The sequence below is a fragment of the Rhea americana genome, unplaced genomic scaffold, assembly GCF_003343005.1.
Source record: "Rhea americana isolate MKP2758 unplaced genomic scaffold, rheAme1 scaffold_174, whole genome shotgun sequence".
Taxonomy (NCBI): domain Eukaryota; kingdom Metazoa; phylum Chordata; class Aves; order Rheiformes; family Rheidae; genus Rhea; species Rhea americana.
Window position 1 is genome coordinate 1,025,879 of NW_028185861.1, and position 26,245 is coordinate 1,052,123.

General features: G+C 44.0%; 1 protein-coding gene across 5 annotated transcripts in view; it reads left to right on the forward strand.

The window, feature by feature from the left end:
* The window catches only part of LOC146597951 (calcium-activated potassium channel subunit beta-2), a 153,939-nt gene that overhangs the window by 35,060 nt on the left and 92,634 nt on the right, over window positions 1–26,245 (forward strand). The window contains exon 1 of one of the 5 annotated variants that reach the window (XM_085301211.1): window positions 11,841–11,909. The exons of the other annotated variants lie outside the window; for them this stretch is intronic. The gene's annotated coding sequence lies outside the window, so the exon portion shown is untranslated. Of the gene's footprint in view, window positions 1–11,840; window positions 11,910–26,245 lie in introns of those variants that run through there. 5 annotated transcript variants of the gene reach the window in all.

A 26,245-nucleotide genomic window follows, 5' to 3' on the forward strand; every position in this document is an offset into this window, starting at 1 on the left:
AAAGAGTCCTCTTCCTTCCTAAAGCTTCATACAGTGTTGAGGTCAGACTAACCAGCYTTAAGTCACACTGATCATATTTTCCACTTCAAAACGTACTAAGCCACCACCTTACACCAGGGTGATAGGAACAGAGCCCCATCTGGAGACAGTTTCCTTACCTATTTACTCCAGCAAAGCCACAGCAAAAAAGGCAGCTAAGCTCTATTTTCTGCCTTTATTCTTTTCTTTTTTTTTATTTTCAGAGTGTTCTACATTCTTCAAAAGGGGTTTAAAATCTTGCTTTTACAGTGTCAAAGTATAGAATCAAGGATTTAAGAATCCAACAGACCAAGTTTTAGAAATAATGTAAGACCTGTATTTCCTTWTGACCAGCAAAAACTACTCTATATGCTTTCCCATGACAATTAGGGAATCTGTTCACTAAAACAGGCCAGAGAATTGCAAAGTGCATGGAAGCAGGTGGTTAGAAGTGAAAAGGAAAATAAGAATATTACATGTGTTTTGCTCATAGCGCTTCTCTGTCGTCCAGSGAACAGGCTATTAGGTGCTCACAGCTCTGGCTGGGAACCTAGTTCTCAAATAACTCTGTATCCTTAGGTCAGTCATGGAAAAGGACCTGGATTTGGGGACCTGATAGGCTCCTGTGTGAGCAAGTTATTCAAATTAACATCTTTTCTCTCCCTTGTTCTCCCTCCTCCCTTATCCTACCCTAGGGAACTCCTTATGCTTTACTCACCCAGGAGGACTTTTGACTTTCTCCCCCTCAAACCTGTGGTGCCACCTCATTGCTTTGACGTTATTGACCATTACGATGTCCAGGCACAGTCAGATCCTACAAGATAATAAACATCGTCAGGTTTTGGCTGATGTAGCCTTTGAGTAAGCCTCAAAGAGATCGTTAGCTCACGAGAGGTGGAGGCCTGCAGAGCTCACGTCCTTGAGTGAAGTCTTTTCTCACTGTAAGCCGTACAATCCATACGATATAAACATGCGACTTGCTTGCTTTTATTCTATGCAATTCCTAGTAGMATTGACATGTGAAGCACATCAGCTCTTGCTTAAGCCCAGGTGTGTCGGTAACCCAATTATTGTAGGGGTAACGATCGTTTCAGGGTGACAGTGGGCAGAGGACAYGGAGGGAGCTATGCGTCCAGCCAACCGGGGGTGGAGGAGGGCAGATGCCAGGAGCTGGAGGTGCTTCAGTCGCAGAAACCCCGTGCCTTGTGCGGGGCACCTTCCCTCCTCGTGCCTCCGCTTTCCACTTCATGCGGCCAACGGCCCACTTCAGCGGCCCCTTGCTGTGCCACCAGCCCAGCCTGCTGCGCCTGGGCTCTGCGTCCAGCCACCCCGCCTCGGTCCTCAGCACCGCCGCCGCGATGCGATGCTGCTAAGGCCGTGGCAGTACTTATTCAGGCCAAGCCACACCTTGCAGTACCGAAATAACAGCSTTTCAGTAACAGTTGCAGTATACTACATGCAAATAAAGTTGATGAATTAATGAAAATTAAGAAAAATGAGAACATTTCACTAGAGCTGTTCTAGGGCTGTCTCAAACAGCCTTATGTGGACAATTAATCTCCTGTTCCTATTACAGAAAATAAAATGAATGATCAGTGACTAGAATTAGAAAAGAGTTATGAAACTAAAATATGGTTATTATCAGAGACCCTAAAAGATTCAGCTGAAAGTACAGCGAAAGTTGAACCTAGCTGGCAAAAAAAAAAAAAAAAAAAAAAAAAAATCAAAATCCCAACTCAATTTTCTCTGTTTCACAAAACATTTTTATGAACCTAGCAAGCAAATTTTAGCAAATCTGATTATGCAGGAAAAAATTGCTCTTGTCATAATTAATCCAATTCAGAAACCAGATGCCAGCAAAGGGGCAAATTTCCTTCTCATTTATATTCCTGTCAGCCCACTGAAATCAGAAGGGTTTCAAGAAAGTTTAAGATTTCCTTTGTAAAACTATATTGCTTGACATTAAATTGGCTCATACTTACATATAAGTTGTTCTCCCATCATACTCAGACGTAATTGAACATTATTATTAAATGGCAGAAAGAGATTTCTGAAACAAAATCCCACTTGAAGTTTTAAGTTTTTAAGAGTGAAATGCATTTACACATCTATAGCCATGAATTTAAACAGACAGTAGTAATTATGCAATCCAGAACGTCTGATATGTATATCACACAAAACTTATATATGCAGAATCCTGACCCCCTGTTTCATTTAAAAGAAAAAGGCTGTGTTTAAAATTAAGAGCAAGAAACTCCTTCTTAGTYTCCTCAAATATTTCATATAGGCCAAGGAATGTTCTAATAGCTAAAATATCACAGTGTTACTAAAATAAAATAGATTAATTATTTTGGGCAGACAGTATCTTTTTGTTCAGTGTTTATACAGTTCTTGACACAATGGAGCGGTCCATGGCTGGGAAGCCTGAAAGGACCAAGCTATCCAAAATAATTAAACACACTTTCCTCAGCACCAGACGAGGATTATCTTTCCCGGTTTTCTTGTTCTGGCTTTGCCAGAGGGCAGAGAGAGGAACCAGACGGGCACACAAGGAGAGCAGGCCAGGTTAGACCCCCCCAGCAGAAACGTCCAGTGCAGGCGCCGTCTCGTGCCCGTGGTGCCAGCAGCCTTGGCACAGCCCAGCCCCATGCCCCCGCCGCACCGGATGAGCCGACGATCCTTCACATTATCCCAGGCGCTGCAAGGCCAAGTCATGCCCATCTCAACAAATAACCAGCAGGATCTCGTTACTGAACCTCTTATATGAGCACAGCCTCTGTCTTGGCTTCACCCYGAGTTTTCTCAAAACGGAAAGAGCAGCTTCAATGCCGCTGTGAACGCTCCCGGCTCCTGCTGCTGCAGGGCAAGCGGCCGGCCGGCCGCCCACGGGGTGCCAAGCTCTCCCTCCTGCGGAGAAAAACATCCAAGGGTCTGGCTTGATTCTGCCCAATGCGTTTTTAATAGTACAGCCCAAAAAACAAACTTCATCACTAAATGTGGACACAGCTACACAATGCACATCAGAGGCAAGCGAGTGGTCCTTAATGAGCCAGCTGAAGCAGGAGCAAAATTAGCTCCCAGCTGGGAAACGGCCATATCAGGCTTCAGACATCCAGGCTCCATCAGAAGCCTGGGAGAGCAAAGCCCYTTGCAGGCCTGCTTGGAAAGTGCCCCAGGGCTGGTCCCCGTCTCTCCCAGCACCCTCCTAGCTCCCACGACGGCTACACCTTGCAGGGCAAGGCTTGCTTGGTTGTTTGCTGGAATCCCTCCTGTTAACGTTAGTGAGATAGSTTATTGCCTGTTACTGTATTGCAGTTATTTACCTCCTTGGTCTGCAGACAGCACGGTACGTCTGGGGAGCGGGGGATAGCTCGGAGGAGCCTTGTTTTCTCTGCTGAGGGATTACGTTAGAGCTTCGTGTTGGAGGCTGTGCGTGGCTTAGGTGCGCCACGCCGGTATGGGTTAACGAGCCGTCCGATAGTACCGTCACAGCGGGCAAAGCAGAAGCTGGTGGGCAGCAGAACTGAAGAAAGGAGAGAGTTGTTTTAGTCCTCTGTGCAAAAACAACAGCAACAATGTCTGGAAGAGAAAAAAATATATAAAAAATAAAAGGTAAATAGATGTGGTGTGCAAGATAAACGGGACCCTGGGGATATTTGTTTCTGAGCTACCAAATCCATCATGCTTCCCCCAAAGGGTATTGCACTGCTGGGGATTGGGGGGTTTCTTATTTTTTGTTTCTGTTGTTGTTTTTTTTTCTGTTTTTTTTTGTTGTTTTTCTTACTAGTTTACTGCACCAAGAGCTGTTTGAAATATAAGCATGAAAACAAACCAAAGAAAATACATCTTTCTTGCAGTGGCTGTGGGTGGGAGGATAATGGATTAGAGCAGCTAGCCAAGGGTGAGAGGAGCAGTGCGTGCGCACGGCTCATCGGGGTGCTTTTATCTTTAAGYACTGACAGCTGAGGCCAAAATGCATCCTGCATCCTGCAGCAGGTCGCACTGGAGGCAGGGCACGATGGCTGATACAAAGTATTATTTGCAGCAGCGAAGACTTTCTGGAGCTAGGTTTTTCAGATTTGTTCCCTTTGCTCACCTTTAAAACACTGCTAGTTTCTGCGGTCTAAAGCTCCAGCTGGGTGCCCCTGCAAGAGAAGTACAGTTATTGTGTGCTCTAGGACAAATCCACGTGCAGTGGGTATTTTTTTAAGCAATTGGTCCCTCATCCCAACAAGGGTGTACTCTACAGCTTGCAGTGCAGCCTCTGTGCCCATCTTAGAGTCCAGAATTTAGATTCAAGGTTATTTCTAAGAGTCTCAAAATAGGGCAAGCGTAGACGCAGAAACTTAGAGAATTACTCAAAACTACTCAGAGCAGAGTAGAGGTCAAATTACTGGCAAATTTATGGACAAGTTGTTCCTTTTCCTTTTTTGTATTCTAAAAATTGCCTTAAGTGGAGAAATGATGAAATATTACTTCAATAGACATAATGAGTATAAAATCATTTCAAATAGATGTAAACAAATAGCATTAGGTAATTAAAAACAGATAACTCACTGGCTAAAGTCCTCTGGAGTCCTTTTCACTTCAGCCTTTGATGATAGATTAATATTTTTGCATTTGCAAGATTGAAATGTGTATCAGCGCGGATGAAAGAAACAGATTTTTTCTATCAATAGAAAATAAGTATTTATGCCAAAGGAGTATCCCTTTAGCCTGTCTTAAAGGAGAGCTTTGCCGTTCTGCCTTTGCTGTTGGAAAGCGTTTACTTGGAGAGTCTGGCCGTTTCCAAAATCATTTTTTTAATGCCGGAGTCGTTTATCCATAATCGCTGCTTGCACCTCGTCTGCTGTGATGAAAGGGAGAGGCGGCAGCTTTGCACASGTGCTATCGAGATAAGTGCTTCACGGCGGAAAGATAACTTTRTACAACACCTATATCTGCGTGGAAACGTATATTTAAGACCACATAACGGCAGCAARAGGCAGCTGCTTCAGCCGGTGCCGAATCAAACACCACGCGGCGCGCTGCGTTGGGCAGCTAGTTTGTAAAGCTGGGTCRAGGCTCCTGACGTGGCCTCGCAAACCTCGGAGTTCGGGGAAAGCGGCCCAAGCCCAGACAGAGCTTCACATGCCCAGGAGCAGATGTACATGACCGGTAACATACAGCATGAAACACCCTGCGCGATACTCAGGCAGCTKTAGGCTCTCACTGGTCTGCGTTTAAGGTCTATCAGCAAGACAGCAATGGAATAAACTCGACGCGGTTGAATTTCAGTCATCTTCTCCCAGCTCACAAAGCACTTTCTAAAGGCAGAGCAGCGGTATTACTCCTGGCTTACAAACAGGGAAACTGAGGTGACAGAACAGCCTCTCCAAAGCACAGATCCTGATGCCCAGCCTGCTCCCACACGGCATTACTGCTCCACGGACAAGTCCCCTCGCGGGACGTGCGGTGCCCCTTTCCCTCCCTCCCGCTTTGTGTGCGCTCTCCTCGGCTTGATCTTTCACACCTAGAGTGCAGGGCTTAGCGTACAGCACCAAACCATCAAAGAAGCCAAAACAGGCAGTCATTTCACCGATGCAAAAGACCTCTCTAAAAGAGAGGGAACAGAAATAGAAGCCTGAGCTTCATCAGAGATGTGACTATCGCACTAAAGCTAAGCAGCAGCTGAGTAAAGAATAAAAGGAAGAATAGATTAAAGGAGRTAGTTGAGTCCTGAGGAAAGGAGAGCACTGCATATCAAATGATTTTCAGAGGGGTGGAAAAAAGGCAAGGGAAGAATTACCCAACAATATCCTACTAAAGTTGCTGAAGAAGTAAAATTAACATAGGAATAAGAAAGCATGGATAGAAAAAAAAATGTCAAGAGTTGGTGGAGATACAGCAAAACAGCAGGACACTATATATAAAAACCAGAGAGCATCTAAGTGGCCAATTCTTTGTGTGTGTGTGTGTGTGTGTGTGTGTGTGTGTGTGAAAGGTGAGCAGCACACTGCATTATCTGTCACAAAGCAAGGAAATCATAGCAGCAACGACTGGAGCTTCAGGAAATTATTGAACACACAAGAAACACCTCTGATCATGACATTCCAGGAGAGCAGTAAATTTGGAGAATTGCTTGCAGAGCTCAGACCAACACGGGCTGCAAGTGTTGGAGCAGTAATCCATTGCTTAACAAATGAGAAAGCAGCAGGCAGCAATTGCTGCTCAGCAAAACTGTTCAGAGCAGGAAACAGTCTCTGCACAATAGCTGCGCACAAAATCAGGTTTTGAAAGCACAGGTACCGAGACCCAAGCTGAGGAGAGTGAGGTCACTGAAGCATGAAATCCTCTTGGAATTACCCAGTGCGCACACTGGAGACCGGCCCCAGCAACTGGGTGTTCATCCTCAGATACATATTTTGCTAGCCGTTAAGCAGAAAAGATTCACTGGGTCTGGCAGCCAGCATTGTGTAAGCAGTTTGTTTTATTGGATTCTGTTTTGTTGTTATTCAAACTTATAGTCAATCTTCAGTGATTCACTGAGCAGAATTGGGCACACTAGAAATCATTTAATTTCATCACCTCTTCCAAAGAATTCAATAATTTGCCCATCATTGTGAAAGATGCTGTTTGAGTCTAGATTTCCCCTCCAGCTAATCAAATGGATGCCTGACCCATATCTGAGCAGAAAATACAATGAAGTCAGTGGAGTGGCACCTGTTCRTACCAGCAGGGCAGTATGAAGAGGGGAAAAGGCCTGTTTTGATGTCTTTGTTGATAACTTAGACATTTCTCAAATTTGCTGCTTCTCTGTACAACCACATCATTGCAATATGTGGACACTTTGATATTTCTGAAAAGCTGCTGTGCTTTATGATTTATTTGCTCGGTTTAACAGCCCAGATGACAACTTTTAATTAACTAGTACATCTGGAAGTGCAAGAAAACAGTAAGGTCTTGGAGACGAAAAGGAAGGCATAGAAAGAGTTAACTGGTCTTTATTTTTGCAAGCAAGGATATGTGCTCTGTTCCCATTCAACCCCATAAAGTACAAAATGTAGCAGATGTTTTGAGAACAGCTAGCCAGATCTATCAGCCTCTATATAAATAGAGGTTGAGTTAGTGAAGAAGAAGGCAGAATAATGTTTACAAGAGAAGAGCAAGAAGATTTCCGACACCTGGGCGACTTAATGATGGCAGATGGCAAAAGCTGAAGGAAAAGAGAAGGAGCAGTGCACACCAGCAGCTGTTCAACAAATGGGGAGAAGAAAGGCCTCCAGTGAAACTGCACAGGAAGAAGTTAATGCTGGCAGTTGTATAAGAACGAAGAACGATGGAGTAAACATGCAAAGAAGAGGAGCCTGTGTTTTAACTCCTCAGACAAATATCATCAAAAGCATCCAATGGATTGTCAGCCAAGGAGATTTTCACAGCAAGAAGCCATCTATTTGCATCAAATACTGTCAGCCTGCAAAGCAGCAACTTCTGGGTCATTTAGCAGCACTCTAGATGTGGTTATTTTCTCCTAAGCAAGTGGCTCAAAACAGGCTATGTGAGAAAAAGACAGAGTTGTCATTCAAAGGGGGACAATCAAGCAGCATGGGAAGCTATTAGCTACTCAGTGCAATATAACTCAGTTAAATGGACAGATTTGCAGGACACTTGGGTGTCCTGTGATCCTGAGCACAAGAGAGACTGCAAGACAATAGCCAAGCACAGGGTTGCGTTTCACCATCAATAAACAGGTGATTTCTGACTTTATGCTAAAGATGGAGCTTATGGCTCATCACCCAGGACAGTCTGGCTGCCTGTTTCTCCGTGGCAACACGTCAGCTTTTGCATTGTGAGATCGTAGAAGATACAGGTGCTGCTTGCCTTATCATGGGGGAAAAGAAAGGAGACCAGACAGAGGTGTAAATGTAGCTACTGGCTTCAGTTGGCTTTCTTGGTAATTCTTCCACCTAAAGGCCTGACGTGGGAGTAATTCATGTAGCYCAGATCACCACTAAGAACATATCTTCCCCCAAGCTGGACTTATCCTTTCTAGAGAGCAGCTGCCATTTGCAAAATTTAGTTCTGAGTTCATATTCTACAAAGCCCAATAGTATCTAGATGTGGATGGCAGAATTTGGCCTGTCTCTTCTTAAGAATCTTTCTCCTTCATATGACTAATTTTCTTTTGCAATATAATAATATGCTCTTAATGCAATCTGTTACCTGTTGTGCTTGTCACATCTGTAGCTCTGCCAGGCTAACACTATATTGACCACTGACAGTCTGTAAATAGACTCAACATGGAAGGACCATCAACAGATCATTCTTGTGATTCTTTTCATAGATGACTCACACCAAGCATCTATGGATTAGTGAGGTTCCCCATTGCCGTTTCAAATGTGGATACATTTTGAAAAGGACTCTGCAAGGGGATAGAAATAACACTACCTGATAGGTATGCAGCTTCAAGCCAAATTCGTACTGTTCGTAGAGAATTTGTCAGCACAGGGGAAGAAAAGGTTACTGTATGTATAACTTGCAACTTTAATTATATTGTTTACTTCACTATGCAAATAGAAATGTGCATTTGTAACTGATGGTTACACTTTCTAGTTATGTATCTATCAAATTCTTGTTATAATTAGGATGACTCATAATGAAATTATGCATTAGTTGTTCCATTCATTGTGTTGTTTAACTTACAGTCAGCATGCAAACTACAAAGATCCTGAATTCCTCCTCTCCTTCATCCCTCCTTGGCCATTTCCTAAGTGACTACTAGCATCAAATCTAATCTAAGTTGTTGCAGCTYCTTTGCAAGCAATGGGTTTTCCCCAAAGAGGGTCTACTGCTGCAGAAGAGAACAGCAATCTCAGCTCTTACCTAAGTCAATAGGATTTTGCTGATGGAATGCAAAATGAAAGCATATTTGAGCCCTCCATTTCCCAGGGCAATCCTGCTTTGCAATGTTCAAACAGTCCAGGAAGATAGAAAATTGCCACACCTGATCAGATCAGTGCTCCATCACTCCCAGTATCTTGTTTCCAACAAGCAGCAGATCAGTGCATCAGAATACAACAGCAGYAGAGCCATAGCAAAGGTAGGGCATGAGTGACAGCAGCTACTGTTGCTGACCAGTGACCAGAAAAAGCCTGAGGAAAGGGAGAAGTATCTTGAAATATCTCACGCAGACCAAACCATTTTGAATTMATATCAGCCCTTAGGAGGCCTTTCTGATTGTTCCCAGTTGGCTAAYACCTTAACACCCTGAGTAGTTTCTCTCTCTTTCAATTACCACCCAAAGTAAGTATATCTCATTGACAATTTGGTTATTCAGTTCTCACAGATAGTTATCACCTGTTGACCTCCAAGTCTGAGTGATTTTAATGACTTTAACTCATTCCAAAATCTTTAAGCATTTGGGATCATTATGGTAGGTAGTTCCACAAGTTTGTCCATTCCCTAATGGACGGGAGGGAATACTCATCCATTTTTATGAGCTGCCTTATACTTAATGTACATGCTGGGGGAACTGCAGACATGGATAGCGATAATCACCTATTTTAATTTGTCAGTGAACACTACTCTGTTCAGATTTGTGCTGAAATATCTCAAAAGACCATCAACAAAATCAGTGTCCCTAGGCCCATGCATCTTCAGTAGGAATTTGTCTCATGTCTCTTGAACTGCTGCGTCATCCCACATACAAATCAGCTGTAGAGTGAGCCCTGTAGTGAGACAGAAGTGTATAGTTCAGGAAAAGGAGAACTTTTTTTTTCTTTCTTTTCACTCATCTATAGTGAATTTAGTGCTTATGAAAGATGCTGGATTGATGGCACAGAAAGAATTCTTATGTTGTCCTCACAGCCATGCTAGCGGCATGAAGATAATTGTTATTCACCATTAGGTTCATGCCTACAAACTTTAAAGTCCCCTTAGCTCCCACCAACTTTGTGGGAAGTTTAAGGTGCTAAAAATCTCTTACTGTAAACTGACAAACAAAGCTAGAGCCCTGAGACATCTCCTACACGCTAACTGTGTAAGGTGCAGGGATGGAGATGGATAGCAAGCATAGATTGCAAGGGCAGTCCTGTTAAGAGCTGTGTGGATCTGGGGGCGAGTGTACTGATAGTAGTCCCACATGTCCCCAGTAGCATCTGTGGATTGTAAGCTGGTATGGATTGTGGCTGGTGTAAGCAAGCCTTGAATGCCACTCAAGGTTTGCATGAAGGCCARTTTAGGAGGGGGTAATATAGCTCACTCTAAACGCACTCTTCACCCTAGCTGTTTGATAAAGCTGTCAGCATTGCGAGCATCTGCTGTGTTGGTGGAAGGAAGTGGTGTATTCTGCAGAAGATTCTAGTACAAAGGACTAATCCAAATCACAACCAGAGCCATAAATCAAAGAAGGTTAACCAGCTCTCAATGTTCCTCAACTCCTAATCTCTTAAAAAACTAATGGACATCTCCAGTTGGTGCTCCCTCAACCCATTCATTCCCAMGGCATAAGGTATCGCTGATAGCTGCCTTGCTCCTTTATCTCTCCAAGCACCATTCACTTCTGAGCTGGCTCCCTTCATGATGTTTTCATTTTAAGCTAATGGCTGTAGAATCTGAGAGACTGATGACTAAGTGATACCAAAAAAATCAGGCAGGTGCCAAAYAAGCAACAAAAGTGCCAACTTCCCATCTCTTCACTCTCAGCCTGCCTTGACACCAGGTTGCCTCTCCAGTCCTTCAGCCTGTGTGCCRTTGCTGCTGGTAGAGCTACAACCCTAGTGGGTTTCACATTTGTCCACTAGGGACCACACTGAGATCAGCAACACTAAACTGATAGCAGATGTTAACAGTCTTGGATCCATCTTGACCTGGGCTGGTTAAGAGCTGGCAACCAAGAATAAAAAGGCTCCAAGGTSCCAGCAGAACACTAATATTTATGACTCGAAGTCTAGAGAAGCACCCAATTTTATTGAAAGCAGCAATCTCCAAGAGCATCCTCTCACCACTGCCTCTGACACACATCATGGACACTGCGAATGCCAATGTCACTTGAGTTTGATCTGCTCATCCTCACCTGGGGTGCTGTCAGCATGCAAATTTAGACTATGAGACCGTCTTATCTGCAAACTATATTTTGCTTTTTGTGAGGTGTAGTGTACATTTGTGACACCAGAAATACAATTCACGGCATGGTCCATACGTCCCCCTTACTCACTTCGTGCCACATCTGYCTTACAGAGTTTTATGAACTTCCAGCTTCCAATCGATACTTTCACTAAGTCCTGCAACAGGCTCAGCTTGCGGTGGGGGCGGATGCTGCCGCGTTCATTTTCCGGTCCACATCAGTCGTGAGAGCTACGGCACCTTCCATTCCAAGGAGCGATTTTCTCCTTAGTTCCAAAACAATGTGTGAAACCTTGATCTGCAGAAACAGTAGCCCTAGTAAGTTTAAGGATGTCTGAAGCTATTTCCTCTCCTGGGGAGGTCTAAAAGCTACGGAGGGATGTATGGGGGTTAGACTTATCGCTGCGTTTCTAACAGCCATCCTATTACAGCACTGAATAAAAGCAGGAATGGCATGTCTCTCCTAGGTTAATAAACCTTATCTAGTGCATGCCTTAAAAACACTCCGAAACAGCCTTAACTGAGCTTCAGATAACTAATTTCAAGCATGGCTGTCTAGTGTGCCTGTCATTCCTATTGTCCTCCCAAACTATTTCAGACATTTTGAGCAGGGAGTACTAAGCTATGAGTTAGCAGGGGTTGTGACATTAATGGTCCAAAAAGGTTTGAGCACCGGGCGGTAACGATGACAGCGCTTAACAACTGGTGGCACTTCGGAGGATTTCGCCGGATCCCTGTTTGTTAATAATTAGGCTTCGCCCCGGAGGAAGATGTGACAGCTATCGGAGGTAGGATTTGCATGTAAAACAAAGGAATCTGTTGCTGTTGGGTGCTTATTGTTTGTGCTTTGCTCGGCGGGTTTCCGAAGGCAGCCAGGTGCCGAGTCAGGAGCAGCGAGGCAGCGGGTGGGGAGGGGGTGGCGGGACGTGGGGGAGAGCCGAGGCTGCCGAGAATTAAAATACTGTCCATGGTCCCGTGTTTTATGGCAGAAATGCCCCGAGGACGAGCTGGTTCACATCTCGCTGATGCTGAGTGTGCATTCCACGTTGCTTTTTCCCAGGGAGTAAAATACATAGAGGTCATGGAAAAAAAAAAAAAAAAAAAAAAAAAAAAAACACCTTAGCCCTTCTCTACTGAGCCAGCTGGGCTCCTTCTGAGGTGGGGAGAGGAGAAAAGAGGAAGGTGTCCTAAAATAAAAAGGGAAAGGGAAAGATGCGAAGCCTGCCAGATAAAGGAGACATGCTATTAACATGTAAAAGGTGTCTGGAGTGCCACCGCCGTCATCTGAAACGGGAAAATAAAGTGGAGGGGGAGGGTAAGGGGGATTTTCCGGATAAGGGACTCCTTAGGTTATAACCTATTGCAGAAAAGGCACGATGTGTCCATCCATTTTACATAATGCAAGCTTCACCTGCACCGTTGGCACTGTTTTGCTGGACGAGAATTTTAGTTTCAGACAGAAAAAGGTAGGATTTCTCCCGCCGCCGCCGCCGCCAGACCCCTGCCACCCTCCCTCTCCCTGGGAGACGACAGCGTGGCGAGGGATGTAAATGATGTTTAGCTGGATGTTGAAAGGCTTGGGAGCAAGGGCTGAGGAGGCAATGAACACTAAGTAGTAAGTACAAAAGGAAAGCTTCGCCGCGTAAGGGCTTGTTGTTTCTTTCCCAGCCAGAAGTGCAGGAGGAGATATGCAAAGTTAGCAGCCTCCTGTACTTTTTTATGATGTGCCTGTTTAGCGATGTGCCTGTTTAGCGTTAGGAGAGAGGAAAATGTCAGAACATCAAAGAGTCGCGTTTGTAAGGCAAAAGGAGGCGGTGAGGATTGTGCGTGATCCTCGGTCAACCCGAGGCTGCAAGTTTGAATATTTGTCATTGCATATGACCCTCACCAAGATAAGTAGCAGGAACTTAATGAATGAAAATCTTATGTACATGCATATGCAGTGTCATTATCATCTGGTGCGTTTGGTCTGGGTATGATGTTCCCTGTTCTGATGAATGGTTTCTACTTAAGCATTAAAGTTTCATTTCCAAACAACAGAGAGACTTCAGAGTGAGCAGTATTTAGTAACAATAAAATGTTTTGCTTGTGGAAATGCTTCTCATAGGAGCTATTAAAAATGCACTTAAAGGAATGGAGAGTCGTAGCTTGCAATAAGAGGTACAGTATCACTTGCTCTGCTAACTATTAAAATTAGGGTTAYGATAACATTTTAAATCTACTTTAATGTGGTTGTTGTTAGGCATGCTTTACAATGCTGTTATCAGAAGCTGACAACTTACAGAACTCTGTTCCACTGATTGTTTTTGTTATATCTTCATTAGGAGGAAAATTCCAGGATAGCAAGGACTTAACAAGTAATTTGAATTTACTCATCCTATCAAATGTTCCATTTAAGGAGAGTTTTGGTATATTAGAATACATTGTAAGTGGGTCATGATGTAATTCATTTAATAGCTGTACATCRATGACAATTTAACAACAAAAGTGCTAAATGTGTTCCAGGATAGTAAATACAGGTTCTGCCAAAGAGAAGCAATATTAGACTAGATATATTAAGAATTCCTTTTCAGAATCATAACTTATAAATATTCAGCATCTGATCCAAGCAGCAACTTTTCAGTCAAGTGCTTTACTTTGCATTGCAAATTGGGGAAAAGATTGTTTCAACCTGTGTCATATACAGTAGTCGGTACATAATGAAAATACTGAAAACTTTCTTCCATGGGAAATTTTTCTAGGGGTTTGCAGTATGGATCAAAAGCCTCCTTCAGAGAGATACTAAATCTGTGTCAGAAGTGAATAATGCATGTGGAAATCAAGTACTTGTTTTCTTATTCCCCACATCACTTTTGTCTAGAGGCTTAGACAATTTTACTTCATTTTACTTTCTGTTCTTATTTTTCCTTCTGTGCACTTTGCGAGGGAAGGGGGTGAAGCGGTAAGACTGCGAGGTGCTGGGACACTGCGTTCAACCTGCGCCCTGCCACAGACCTCCTGGGGAGCCTGGGCAAGTCCTCTAGTCTCGCTGCAACACGAGCAGCGCTGGGGAAGGGTAACAGCCGTGCAGATACCTCTGGGGACAGCGTTATCAACAATGCAACGAAAATATAGACGGGGTCCTCAGGGCATGAGACTAAATGTATAGCTCCAGATAAGGCAAAATGCAAAACAAACTTTTTGTAGCAGGAGGAGGTTTGTACGTTGGGCACTTTCAACTGTAAATAAGACATACTGCGAATCTCATGATGCAAAACTAAACTTGCTTTTGGAACTATTCCAGACAAATTTGCTATTTACAGAAACTTTTACCAGCAGCAAACATCCATTCTTCTGAGAGACTGTCAGAAGTGACTCCAAATCTCTTRGTGTTCCTCTTGCTCCATTAGTGTAGCGCAGACAATGAATTAAAYTCCACCAGATAGATTTATAGCGGTGGGAAACCATCTCCCTATTTTCTTCAAAAGCTGAATGATTACTTTATGCCATGAATCTCGCTTGTCTTTCTATTTATAAATTGTCTGTGGAGCTCATACAGGTTTCTAACTTATTAATTTGATTTTATTTGGGAATTTCTTCYGTGAATAACTCTTGGCTTGCAGATCTTTTGGGAATGGCAAATGTTTGCAAATTCATACTATGTTGCTTAGTGCAGTCATGTGGTGTTTCTTGATTAGACGATTTGTGTAACTAACTTGCACAAAGTGAATTGCAAATTTCACAAGCAAGTATACTGTTTCATATTGGGTTTCCATCACTATCTGAGCAGTCGGGTTTAAAATTCATGTCTTGCAAGCAGTCATACCAGCAACACATAAGCACTGAAGTGCTCCCACCAGGCAGATGTGAGAGCCGGGTTAAACAGCTTTCAAATTGAGATGAATATTCATGCAAAGTGTTTAAATTCTTGCAGCTCTGTGAAAATGAATAGTCAGCATCATCCATTGCTCATCGCATGGGCCATTCGCTCACAGTATTTGCCCTGCCACCGCTTTATTTGCAGCAGTCTTGCTTTTAAATCCAGAATGCCCACAGTTTGCGCAGCCAAAATAAAGAAGAAAGACCATCACAGAAATTTCTACATTTCCCAGAGTAGCATCTCTTCTTGTGTCTCTTGCATGTTGCATGAGATGAAAAGAGACAACAGGAAGGACAGCAAGAAAGCATCACCAGCAATACAGCGAATGATATGACTGCAGCAGAGAAAACATAACAAGAGGGAAAAATAAGGGTGACCACTGCCAGAGCGGGGATCAGCCACAAACAGAACGTATGCATTAGAAGTTAGAGATCAACACAGTATTTATAAATACAGGTGCTCACTTCAGGTGCAGTCAAGCAAGGGGGTTTATCTTTTGTCATGCACAGGGACTGATGACATTGTAGGAAAATATGGAGGACTGGTGAAAATAACAGTTAAGAAAACTAACATCTAGTATGTGCCTTAAAAGCAATGAAAATCATTGGGCTAARAATTTCTGTCAAATACTTTTTCTCAACGAGAAAAAAATCATCTGTCAAAATACTAAGCTCTTTTGACTGAGAAACAAATAAGGAGAAAAAGGTTATAAAGTAGGAATATATTTGCCTTTTGAATTACTTTTGCACTGTAGTTATGGCAAATAAGAGGAAAACTCAGGTCTCCAACCAAGCGGATTGCGTTGTCCAACTGTACTACTTTCCGCTGTAGATAAAATAAGTCAGGTGCGCCCCGAATCAGCAGGGCTGCTGCGGCTGCCTGGAGCCAGCCACCAGTTTTCTCCCCTGCTAGATGGTCTTTCATTCCCTTTCAACTGGCTTGAGGTCCAATGATCCCGGATACTCTTATTTATCCTAAGAGCAGAAATGCATCCATGCCACAAGCGGCAAGCGTGTGCAAGCCACACGGCAGGTATCACTCCATTGCATATATACATACATATATATATATATATATACACATATATATATATATATACATGTTGCAAGTGCATGTAGTCAATATGCACGTATTTGTATTTTGTCAGGGCACTTGTTATGCAAGATTAGTACTATGTAGCAAAAATAAGTGAACTGCAAAAATTAGAGAAACTACACCCAAAGCAGACACAGACAATCTTGCAGCGACAAAGATTGATCCACTGTAATCTGAGGTGAAATCCCAACTCAAAACTCCCCCTTGATACTACTAGAACTCCTATTAGGCTTCTCTCTTGAAATACTACTATCATTTTCTCAATGTAATGCTGTTCTATGGAGCATCATTAACTTCCAGCTCTGCTTGAGCCAAGCAAGATGATTTTATATGGACCGCTTTTCAAAAACTAATTGATTTTTAAAGGGAAAGCWCAGAAAAAGTAAAATCCCTTGAGAGGAGGATGACAGCAGACAACTTTAGAGGGGGGAGCTCCCATGGGTAAGCTCTTTAGTCTCTCCTTTGCATCGCATCACTGACCAACACTGCAGTAAAGCTTATGTCCACTGGTCTTGCCTGTGAACCCTGCACCACAGCTCCCATCACAGGGAACGTTGGTACATCTGAAAGCGATGGGGAAGAAGCCTTGCCCGTCAGTGAAAGGAGAAAAATGTCAAACTAGCTGCAGATGCTCAGTGCATCTGAGGCACTGAAAGCGGGCATAATAAATCCCTGGACCATGGACATGACCAGCACACAGCAGCTGAGACCTGTTCCCTACCCATCCTAGGGTACCCAGCGATTTTATCTGAATTCAGTGTTCCTTCCTCTCTGAGTCAGACCAAGCATGCCACTGTGTTGTCCTAAATCAACTACCTCCTGAAGGGTTTTGAAGACCAGAGGAGACAAAAGGGCGTTTGTCCCATTTCCCCACTTCCCTCTCACTGGATCAGAGATCAATGGGAGAGAAGTATCTGCTTAAAAAGTGGCTCATTTGTCCAAGGTCAAGTGTTGCAAAGGAGCCCTCTGGACGGCACTGTCCTTGTACGCCTACTGAGGCATGGTACCAGAAAAGGGACAAGCGATAACATTACCTGGCTTAACGAATTCTTGTAGAAAACATTCTATATATTTGGCTGTATTTTACTTGCAGGCAAGCTATTTTCCACCTCAGCAGAGTAGTGCTCCTTACTGACAACCATTAGTTATTTGCAAAACTAGATAGGCTTTAGAAACATCAGGCTCTTGACTGAATAAGTAATGTTTCTGAGCAATAACTTGAAATAAGTCAAACTAGAAATGGTGAGAAGATCAGGAGTATGGTCCCTTTGGGACACACTCCCTACCGTTTATAATTAATATATGGTACTTAAAACATCACAGCCCATGGTTAAATCAAAGTCAGAGGAAACAAAGGAATATTAAATCCTTCTAGAGACTTGTGCCCTGCTCCATCCACAAGCATGGATGTGCTACTCTGTGCCMCTACTGTCTTTTGCTTTGATGAGAAGTTACATTTGTGGGGAGGGACCAAGGGACCCAGGGGCTGGGCTGCCCTGGCAGTTTGGGGCAGCCACGAGGGGCTGCCGTTGCCCTTTGGTCTCCTGCTGCATCCCCCTTCCCACACAGCCATCCCTCCCTGCACCATCCCAGGCTCACCTGACCCTCTGGTGAGCCTGCTCAGCTCACAAAACCTTCAGACACCTATGCTTCGGTTTTGGCTGGCATAGGGGGGGCTGAACTGGAAGCAAACCGCCATGAGCAGTGGTGCAAGAAAAGCAGGAGAGTACATCCATGAGGGAGGCACGGAGAGCGAGGAGCAATGGCAGTCCCAGCTCAGCCCACTTTCTCACCAAACACCCCTATATTCCTCTTCCTAATGACCTGGCAATTTGCTGCAGAAAGTCAGATAAACACTTCTGGACCACAGCAACATGTTGCAGAGCCCAAGAGCTGAAAAAAAGAACTGAGTGGCAAGAAGGACACAACAGCTTATCTGTGCTCATTGMGTTTCAACTATCTTGACCCATCTATCTATTGATAAGCCATTTTTAAATTTATGTTGAATTCCAGCACTGCTGCTGTGGTAATAGGGAAAGAATTGATTCAGCTGTGAAAAATAGTCTTTACAAAGCACGTGTAAGGAYGCCTGTTGTGGTTTGGGGAAGTTTACTGACCCAGGAAATGAGCGTTTCAGAAAAAGAGCCCAAGTAAAAAACATCAATGCAAGTAGGCCATCTTTCAATTCCTTCAAAAAAACATATAAATTTTAAGGCATAGGGAACAACAATCCAAACAGACAATAAAGAAAGTTCATTTGTAACCATAGTATTTTATTAACTGGAGGATCTGCAAATGAAGAGGGCCCTGGCTTTTGAAAACCCATGTTAATAATGCRTCAAGAAATAGTACAAACTTCTGACAGCTTCTCCCTCAGCTTTTGCTTCAGCACAAAGCACTGCTCTGGCTGCCACTTTGCTCTTTGAAAGCTCTACTGCTCTTCCAATTTTTAATTTCATGAAACATGGATATTTCCCAACCTTGTAAAGAGGGTCACAGGACTTACTGTTTGCTGGYGAAACATCCCAGGAAATCCATGGCAAAATCTTTTCTGGTAGAGCTTAATTTAGAAGATTCAACAATTTCTGCACAGCTGATTTGGAAGGATTTTGTCATAGGTAAACGAGCTTTGAAAAAATTGCTTTTATCTCTTCTTGCTTTCTGTTTTAGTTGTATTTCAAGTGGATTAGTATAATCTTTCCTCAGCCAAACTCCACTGCCAGTCTATTCCATCATTGTTCTAATTTTACAGACAGAAAATGACTGAAATCAATTAATTAAAAATCTCTTCGGAGATGCACACGTGGATGCGCTTGTTCAGTAAGAACTCACAAAATACCTCTGCATTTTAAAACAATTTATCGGGTGCATTAGGCATGAACGGGATGTCTTTGTCAGGTGTACCTGCCTTTAGAGGGTAGCCTAAATAACATGCTTCTCATGTAGAAATATCTGCGGTAACTCAGCTCAGTCAGAGACRGTCCCCTTTGAAAGCACGTTTGAGTTTCTAGGTGTGTTCGTTTTTCTCTTTTCCTGTGTGACGAAGTTGACAGMTTTCAAGTGAGGAGTCTCTACCTGCTGGGACTGGGACTGTCAAAAGCCATCACAGAACCTGAAAAATTCTGTCATAACACCAGAAGTTCTAATTCAGCTCCAAAATCATTTGAATTGAAGGAAAGTTTCCAGTAACTGACAACTGGAGCTTTTGTAGCAGTGATTCTTTGCCAAACTAAGGCATCATTTTCTGCACATGCATACACAGATGGCACCTGCGTTGGGGGCAGTCCACAGTAAACTACTGACACAAGTGAGTTTGACCATCAGCAAGTACATGTAGATGAGTTCACACTAAACCCTTGGACTAGAGTATCCATAAACTCTAAGGTCAGTCAAAAGAAAAAAGAAACAACAATTTTGTAAGATTGCTTTGATTTCTTATGAACTAAATAAAAACTRTAAACATCCTTGAATTCAGGGTGAGGGAGAAGGTCTGGAAATCAGAACTCTTGATCTCAAAGCCCTGCTTTTCCTTAATAAAACTCCAGCAGGTCTGTGCCAGGAGTGCAAATGATAACTGTCAGCATTCAGCACGAAGTGCAGAGGTTCTTCCGGCAGAGCTAAAAGAAGTTTTCCTCCGCAGAGGCACTAGTATTCCTTCTTTGTAGCTCAGAGCGAGTGTTTACCTACGGAGTTAATGCAGCAATCATCGCTAGACTACAAGCACACTTCCCATGCAATTTAAATACATGTGAGGAGATTCCTAGATTTCATRCACTATTTCTGTTCCTCGACTATAAAATCTTGAACAAATTGATTTCTCAGGACCTCTTCACTAAGTTCATTTATAACCTCTTCAGCCTCCATTAAAACGTGCTCCGTTAGTCTACTGTTTCCACATATCTGGGCTCTACTTTCTTATTGTCGGTGTCTAAAAGCCTCGCATATCAACCTGTTGGGCACTAGCCAGATATCCAGATGGTACTCATGTACCCTACTGATAGATGCCTTGGAAATAGCTGGGAAAGAGGAAAAAATATCACTGGAAGATTTCAGATGCTCTTTTGATAGATGGCAACTGTAGAGATAATTAGCCCATTCCCTCCTCTGGAGAAGCCGTGGAAGCAACAGTAGTTGCAGTCCCACAGAGCAGACACACAMAAACACGTCTCTTACTGTCGGATTTTAGCTTTTCACTCCAAACAGCGTCAGATGGATGGTTCTTCTACCCATCCCTCTTCTTTAAAAGACATGAAGTTTTCCTCTGGGTTTAAAGGTTCCTTTCAGTGCCTGTCGCTGCACAGCCTTAGCACCACTCAGCTATGTCAACTGGTTTTGTACTGACAACCAATTTCTATAACAAAGATCAAACACCACTCACCTTTAATTGTGCAAATATCCCTCTGACAATAATGCCTCAGGAAGGCAGGCAAGATTTGGCTCTAAATCAACCACCAAAATGATTTAAGTATAAGTTCATGAGCTTCTTTACAAATCTAAGACTTACTCATTAGACACTTGTATCTCTCTCAGAAACGCTATTTTATTCTTCTTTTCCAAAGAGAAAAATAGGAAGAAAGGTGGTTCTGAAAACCRTCCATGTGAGTTAGGAGCTGGGCCCACCCTGAATGAAGTGGTGGGGAAGACGGGACTCCTTCCCCCTCGGAGAGAGGATGGTCTAGAAATGCCCTGTAAAATCCGCACTTGGGAATGCCAGGTCGCATCACCACGTCTGGGCATCTCGYGCTCCCCAGCCTGCACAAGTCCTCCAGAAAAAGGCAAAAAACCTCTGGCCAGGCAACTGCAGAATAATCTGCCAATAACGGAATCATTTACCAAATCTGCAGTAATTAAGCATTTAACTTATGACTTAAAGCATGAAAGATCAAATCCTTTGAAGTATTTAGCTTGCTCGATAAAAATGATACGTTCACTTTACCTGCAGAAATTTTGAGACCTTTCTTTTAATCCTATTAAGCGATRGGTAGGCAAATATTTTAGTGCTATAGAGAAGTCCCTGCAGCTTCATTTCAGCAATTGGCTCTGGCATGGAGGGTGTTAAATTCCTCAAAGCCAGCCAGTGTGYTAACCTAGATGGTCCCATAGACAGGGCATGGATAGGAAAGGCTTGAAATCCCACCAAAACCAAGGTTCAAGAAGGGCTACCCTCCTTCTTGCAAAGAACTGGGCTTTTTTCTCTTTAAACAGTGTTTTGGGCCATTTCCACAGTTTCTATAGCAGCAGGTCTCTGTTCCCAGGATCGTTTCAACATTTTATCCAAAGCCTAACACAACACAACACATTTCTCCATCCCCCCAGGCATCGCGCTGGAGCCCCATCCTCCCTGCTCTGCCTGGGTCCCCCCGAGGCATTTGAATCTCTGGTAGGAGCTAAAGCTTCTCCCGAGCAGTCCCAGCTCATCGCCTTCCCTCTTACAAAAGTCTCTACACGTCTCTAATCATTTTCACTGTCAATCTCTGCACTCTGTTTATATCTATTAAAGACTTTATGAGATGGGATGACCAGAAATGAAAAAGATTCTGAGAGCAGAGCGTGCAATTGATTTATGTTAATGGCATAGTAATAATATTTTCAGTGTTTGATTTCTTTTTTCATGCTGTAAACAGCTAAAATGTTGATTACTTTTTTATTCCTTTCCTGCTTATTGAACAGCTTACACCAGGCTCCACAAATTTATTTTCAGGTCTATCTCCAAAGCGGTTAAAATATAATTAATTTAGAAACCACCAACATATGAGAAGTTGAGCTGATTCCTCCCAGTCAGTCTTACTAGAATTTGTCGATGAATCTCACCAGCTGTCAGGCTGCTCATACATTTGTCTTTGCAAGGCTTCTCCTCTGACTTCACTAGCTTTGACATATTTAACAACTGCTAATCCTAAAAAGAAAAAAAAAAAAGCCCTCCAGCCACATAATTTGTATTGAACTGCACCGTAAGCCTCAGAARTCCCCTACATATGCATGAATAAATATCATAGTCACCTGCGACAGCATCCTTAATTATTTTTACATTTCTGGTAACTTACATCTTTTAGGCATATGTCAGAGAGATAGAAAAGCTGTGTGCCACCATGTGTTAGGAGTTTATAAGGGCAACCAGAGAATAAATCTTATTGCTAAATTTTGCCTTCATCATATATTCTGCCTTGAAAACTGTATTAGGTGTCAAATTGCCTTATCCTAAAGGGATCAGAYGTGAATGAAGAGTGTCCTGCAATGATGGAGCCAGGAGACCCTGACTATTATAAAACGAAGTTTGATAACCCGGTAGAAGCTATTATACAGCACATGCCAGCAATAGCCAGGGACCAGGCATGAAAACCTTTTTTAGGCCCATTTGCAACTAAAGATGAACAAACTGGTTTGGAGAACAAAACAGTCCCAGTCTTGTCTCAGCACTGAGACAAAATCAAAAACAAGCATTTCACCAAAGCTGYGACAAACCCTACTTGCCTTTCTTCTCCTCGTTACAACGCGTCTGAGCACCGCCCTGTTTTGGCTGGTGGGAGACAGAAACACAGCACCACAAATTCTGCATCTGCTGGAAGCACCAGCAATTMCAACGCTTTATCTCCAGGAGCTTTGCCAAAACTGCGGGCTGGACGTTCAAAGCAGCCCGGCACCTGCAGCTCCGCTGGTCTTCCCTGGGAAGGGGGCTGGGACGCCTGAAAGCAAGGCCACCAGCCCGTCGTTTTCAGCGTGTCTCSATGAAGCCACCCAGAGCCTTCACACCCTTTTCAGAGCAGAAAACGGGTCTGACGTGGACAAGCGGCTTCACATTAGCGGTGGGGGGGGGTCTCAAAACCCCAACGGGTCACGTAACGCTGTAATTTTGTAGCAGTGTCACCTAGTACTGAAATCCTCTGATTTTCACGGTAAAGCAGATCGTTAGCTGCTTCAAAGAGCGGCGCAGCGGCGAGCCCAAGGGGCGAGACCTGCGTCAGCACCCGCGCCCCCGGCTCCTGGGACCACGGCCAGGTCTGCACGCCTTCGGGGGCGACACGCAACGCAAAGTAGTCACCGAACTAATAAACGTAATTGTAGCTAATTGGCGTGCTTACTAACGACGCACGTAACGACGCAGCCGCTGAAGGCCTCGGGTTGTGCCGGGTGGCAGACGAACGTACAACCGTGAACTTCAGCTGGAGGCGTTTAGACCCGGGCGCAGGACCCCAACGCCTGGGAGAGGCGCCGGGTGCCCCCCGGGTGCCCCCCGGGCCGCAGGCAGGGGCGGCACCGGCGCAGCCAAGCGCTTCGACCCGGCGCCACGCATCTCCTAAGAGCGCGCCGAGAAACGAGCCCCTTTTGCACCTTCTGCAGAAGAGGTTGCACCAACCCCGGCAGCTACACGCACCCCCCCGATCTCCAGCTGCCGCCCTTTCCTGGGGGGCCTCGCTCTGCTCCGCACGAGCAGAGCACCGTGCGAGATCGGGACGGCAGCAGCTGCAAACGCGCCAACGTATCGCCGGTACCGGACGATTATTTCRCGGCTGTTTGTGTTGCAGCTCATACCCCGGTGGGGACAGGCAGAGGGGTGGCCCAAGACCCAGCTCGTCCTCCCCGGATGGCTTGGCCGGGAGGGGAATGGGCGTATTTGCAGCATCACCGGGATCAGGCTGTAAGCTGTTCTTTCCAAGCGCTTATTACTTGCAATTAGAACACAGCGTTTAAYGTTATAAATCCAAAAGAATGACATTTTCATTCATGTGCTCTCATAGTAACTGCCAAAACAAATCTTCGCTCTCTAAAGCGGTATCTGCTTTTCATATTCTCTGACACATATTTCCCAGGATAGCTTTTTTTTTTCCATTTCCTCTTGCGTGCAATATTTTATCTTATATTTCTGGCTTTCAGGCACGCATAGCTAGGAAACAATGCTTATCCAAACAGAGTTTTTCCTCTCTATAACTTATTTTATTTCCAGACATGAGAAAACAGTTGCACGTCATATATGACAGCRCCTCCTCAGCTCCCAAGATTTCAGATGTATCCTGCTTCACGCTATATTTTTGCTAAATCCGTAAGAATAGCACAGAACATGCCTTGGAAAAGAAGCTTTTTATCATAAATTAGCCCCAATTTCTTCATTCAGATTCTAGCAATACTGTCAAATTTCTTCACCTTCTGCTAACTCCTGATTGTCTTTACTATCCATCCTCACAGCTCAAAAATTGAACTAACAGACTATTATGCATGAAAAGTAGTTTTTAACACAGGGAAAATGAAACATAAGAACAAATGCCGAAACCAATAAACTTCAGAAAATGCAAAGCTACATCTGTCATCCTCATCAACAGCGGCAATAGCATCGCAGCTGAAATCAAAATCCTCAAATATAATCAGTGCTCTGTGACTGTACGTGCCAGGTACTTACTATACAAGCCCATAGCAAGAAATGATTCCTACCCATTAAGGAGTTAGTGTTTGGATGGACAAGGCGTAGGGAAAAGGATAATATTTTCCCATTTTAGAGCAGATGAGCAGAGACACAGAAAAATTAAGCATGTTGTCCAAAAAACCACACAGGAAGCCAAAACCAAAGTTAGCAGGCAGACTCCCAAATCCCAGGACTGCAGTCAACACCTTCCTTCTCTGCTGTTCCACATTCGTGGAATTGCCTCTATTTTTGCCTTACTCCCCCCGGATCCGTGCGCCCGGTGGGAGAGCTGCCATCCTCTGCAAGACAAGTGCTCTCCCTGGCCCACGGTCCCCGCCTCAGAGGCGACCAGCAACAGAAATTCCTTAACTGGTAAATGCAGGATGATCTGCGCCGACGAAGGTCTTATCCTGACAGAGATTAACTTTAAGCCCTAAAGCATGAATTTTTATGACCGTTCCAAAAATCTAATTTATTAGCRCTAAATATTATTACTCAAAGTATTTCTATTAGCCATTATAAACGTAGAGCGCGTCCCTGGAATTGCACTCCCAGGCTGAACCCTTTGGTTTCCTATTTAATTAGCACAATTTTCTTGTGACAGACGTTAGGGGATAAGAGCGGGTACATAGGCCTGTCAGCTAATGAGTCCTGCAAAGGTACYGGAGGAGGAGAGAAGGGAGCAGCACGGCGGGTTTGTTTCTTTTTTTCCACTAGTCCCGGTATTTACAAGTGAGATTTTTAGATCAAGGTAAACAACGCTGAAACGCTGCCAGACTTGTTTCTCGGTGTTTGCGAACGGCTTCCCCTTCGCTGTTGCCTTGCCAAGTTTTGTATTTGCTTTGTGCCAAACTTCATACAAGCAAATTTGCAGGAAAAAAAAATCACTTCAAAGTCCGGCGCACGCTAGTGCGAGTGAAAAATGAAGGTAAAACGAGCATGCCTGAGTATTAGCACTATTGCTGCCGTCTCCAGGATCACTTAAATGAGCAAGAGAAGTAGTAATGCCAGATTTTCTTTTATTCTGTCATAACTAAGCTGTATCTTTTGTATAAATGGATACCAAACGCGTTCAAAATTATTAACCTTTCTTTTTTTTTCTTTTAAGTGTACAAAGCAGAGTCTTGCTTTGGGGTAGGACAGGAGGAAAATTTCATTGTATTCTTATAGGAGCACTTTAAAGTCCCTTTTCAAGGTTTATTTTGCCTTATGGCTGCCGGTATATAATGCTCAAACAGGGATCAATCGGATCAGGCAGCTGAAGGGCATCTGGGAAAAGAAACGTAMATGGAAATAAAGATATTTTTATACATATAATTCTAGAGTAATTACCAAACTAGTGGGAACGAAGGCGTATATTTTCCCCGAGTATGGGGCTGACACAGCCAGGAGGAAAGCGGGCGACAGGGTCTGCACCCATGGGTGGCAGGGCCAGCCGGGAGCAGGGTCGCTCCCGCACCCCCATCAGCCCAGCGTGGGGTGGGATGGGGGGGGGGGGAAGCTGCCAAGGAAACAGGAGGAGCCAATTAGAGGTAATTAACACRTCCAGAAATACATCCCAGGCAGCTATTAGTGGCCACTCAGGGGATGGAAAGGAGATGATGCATAGGTGTTTTTCACCTTCTGGAGGAAAGACCCGGTTCTGACCAACTTGATGGAGAAGCATCAACAGGAGACTCACCTCCCCCGCTTGTCACACCGAGCAGGGAGAAACACCCCAAACGCCAGCCACCCACCCTGCCTGAGCCCAACCCTTGCCCTCCTCCTCCTCCTCC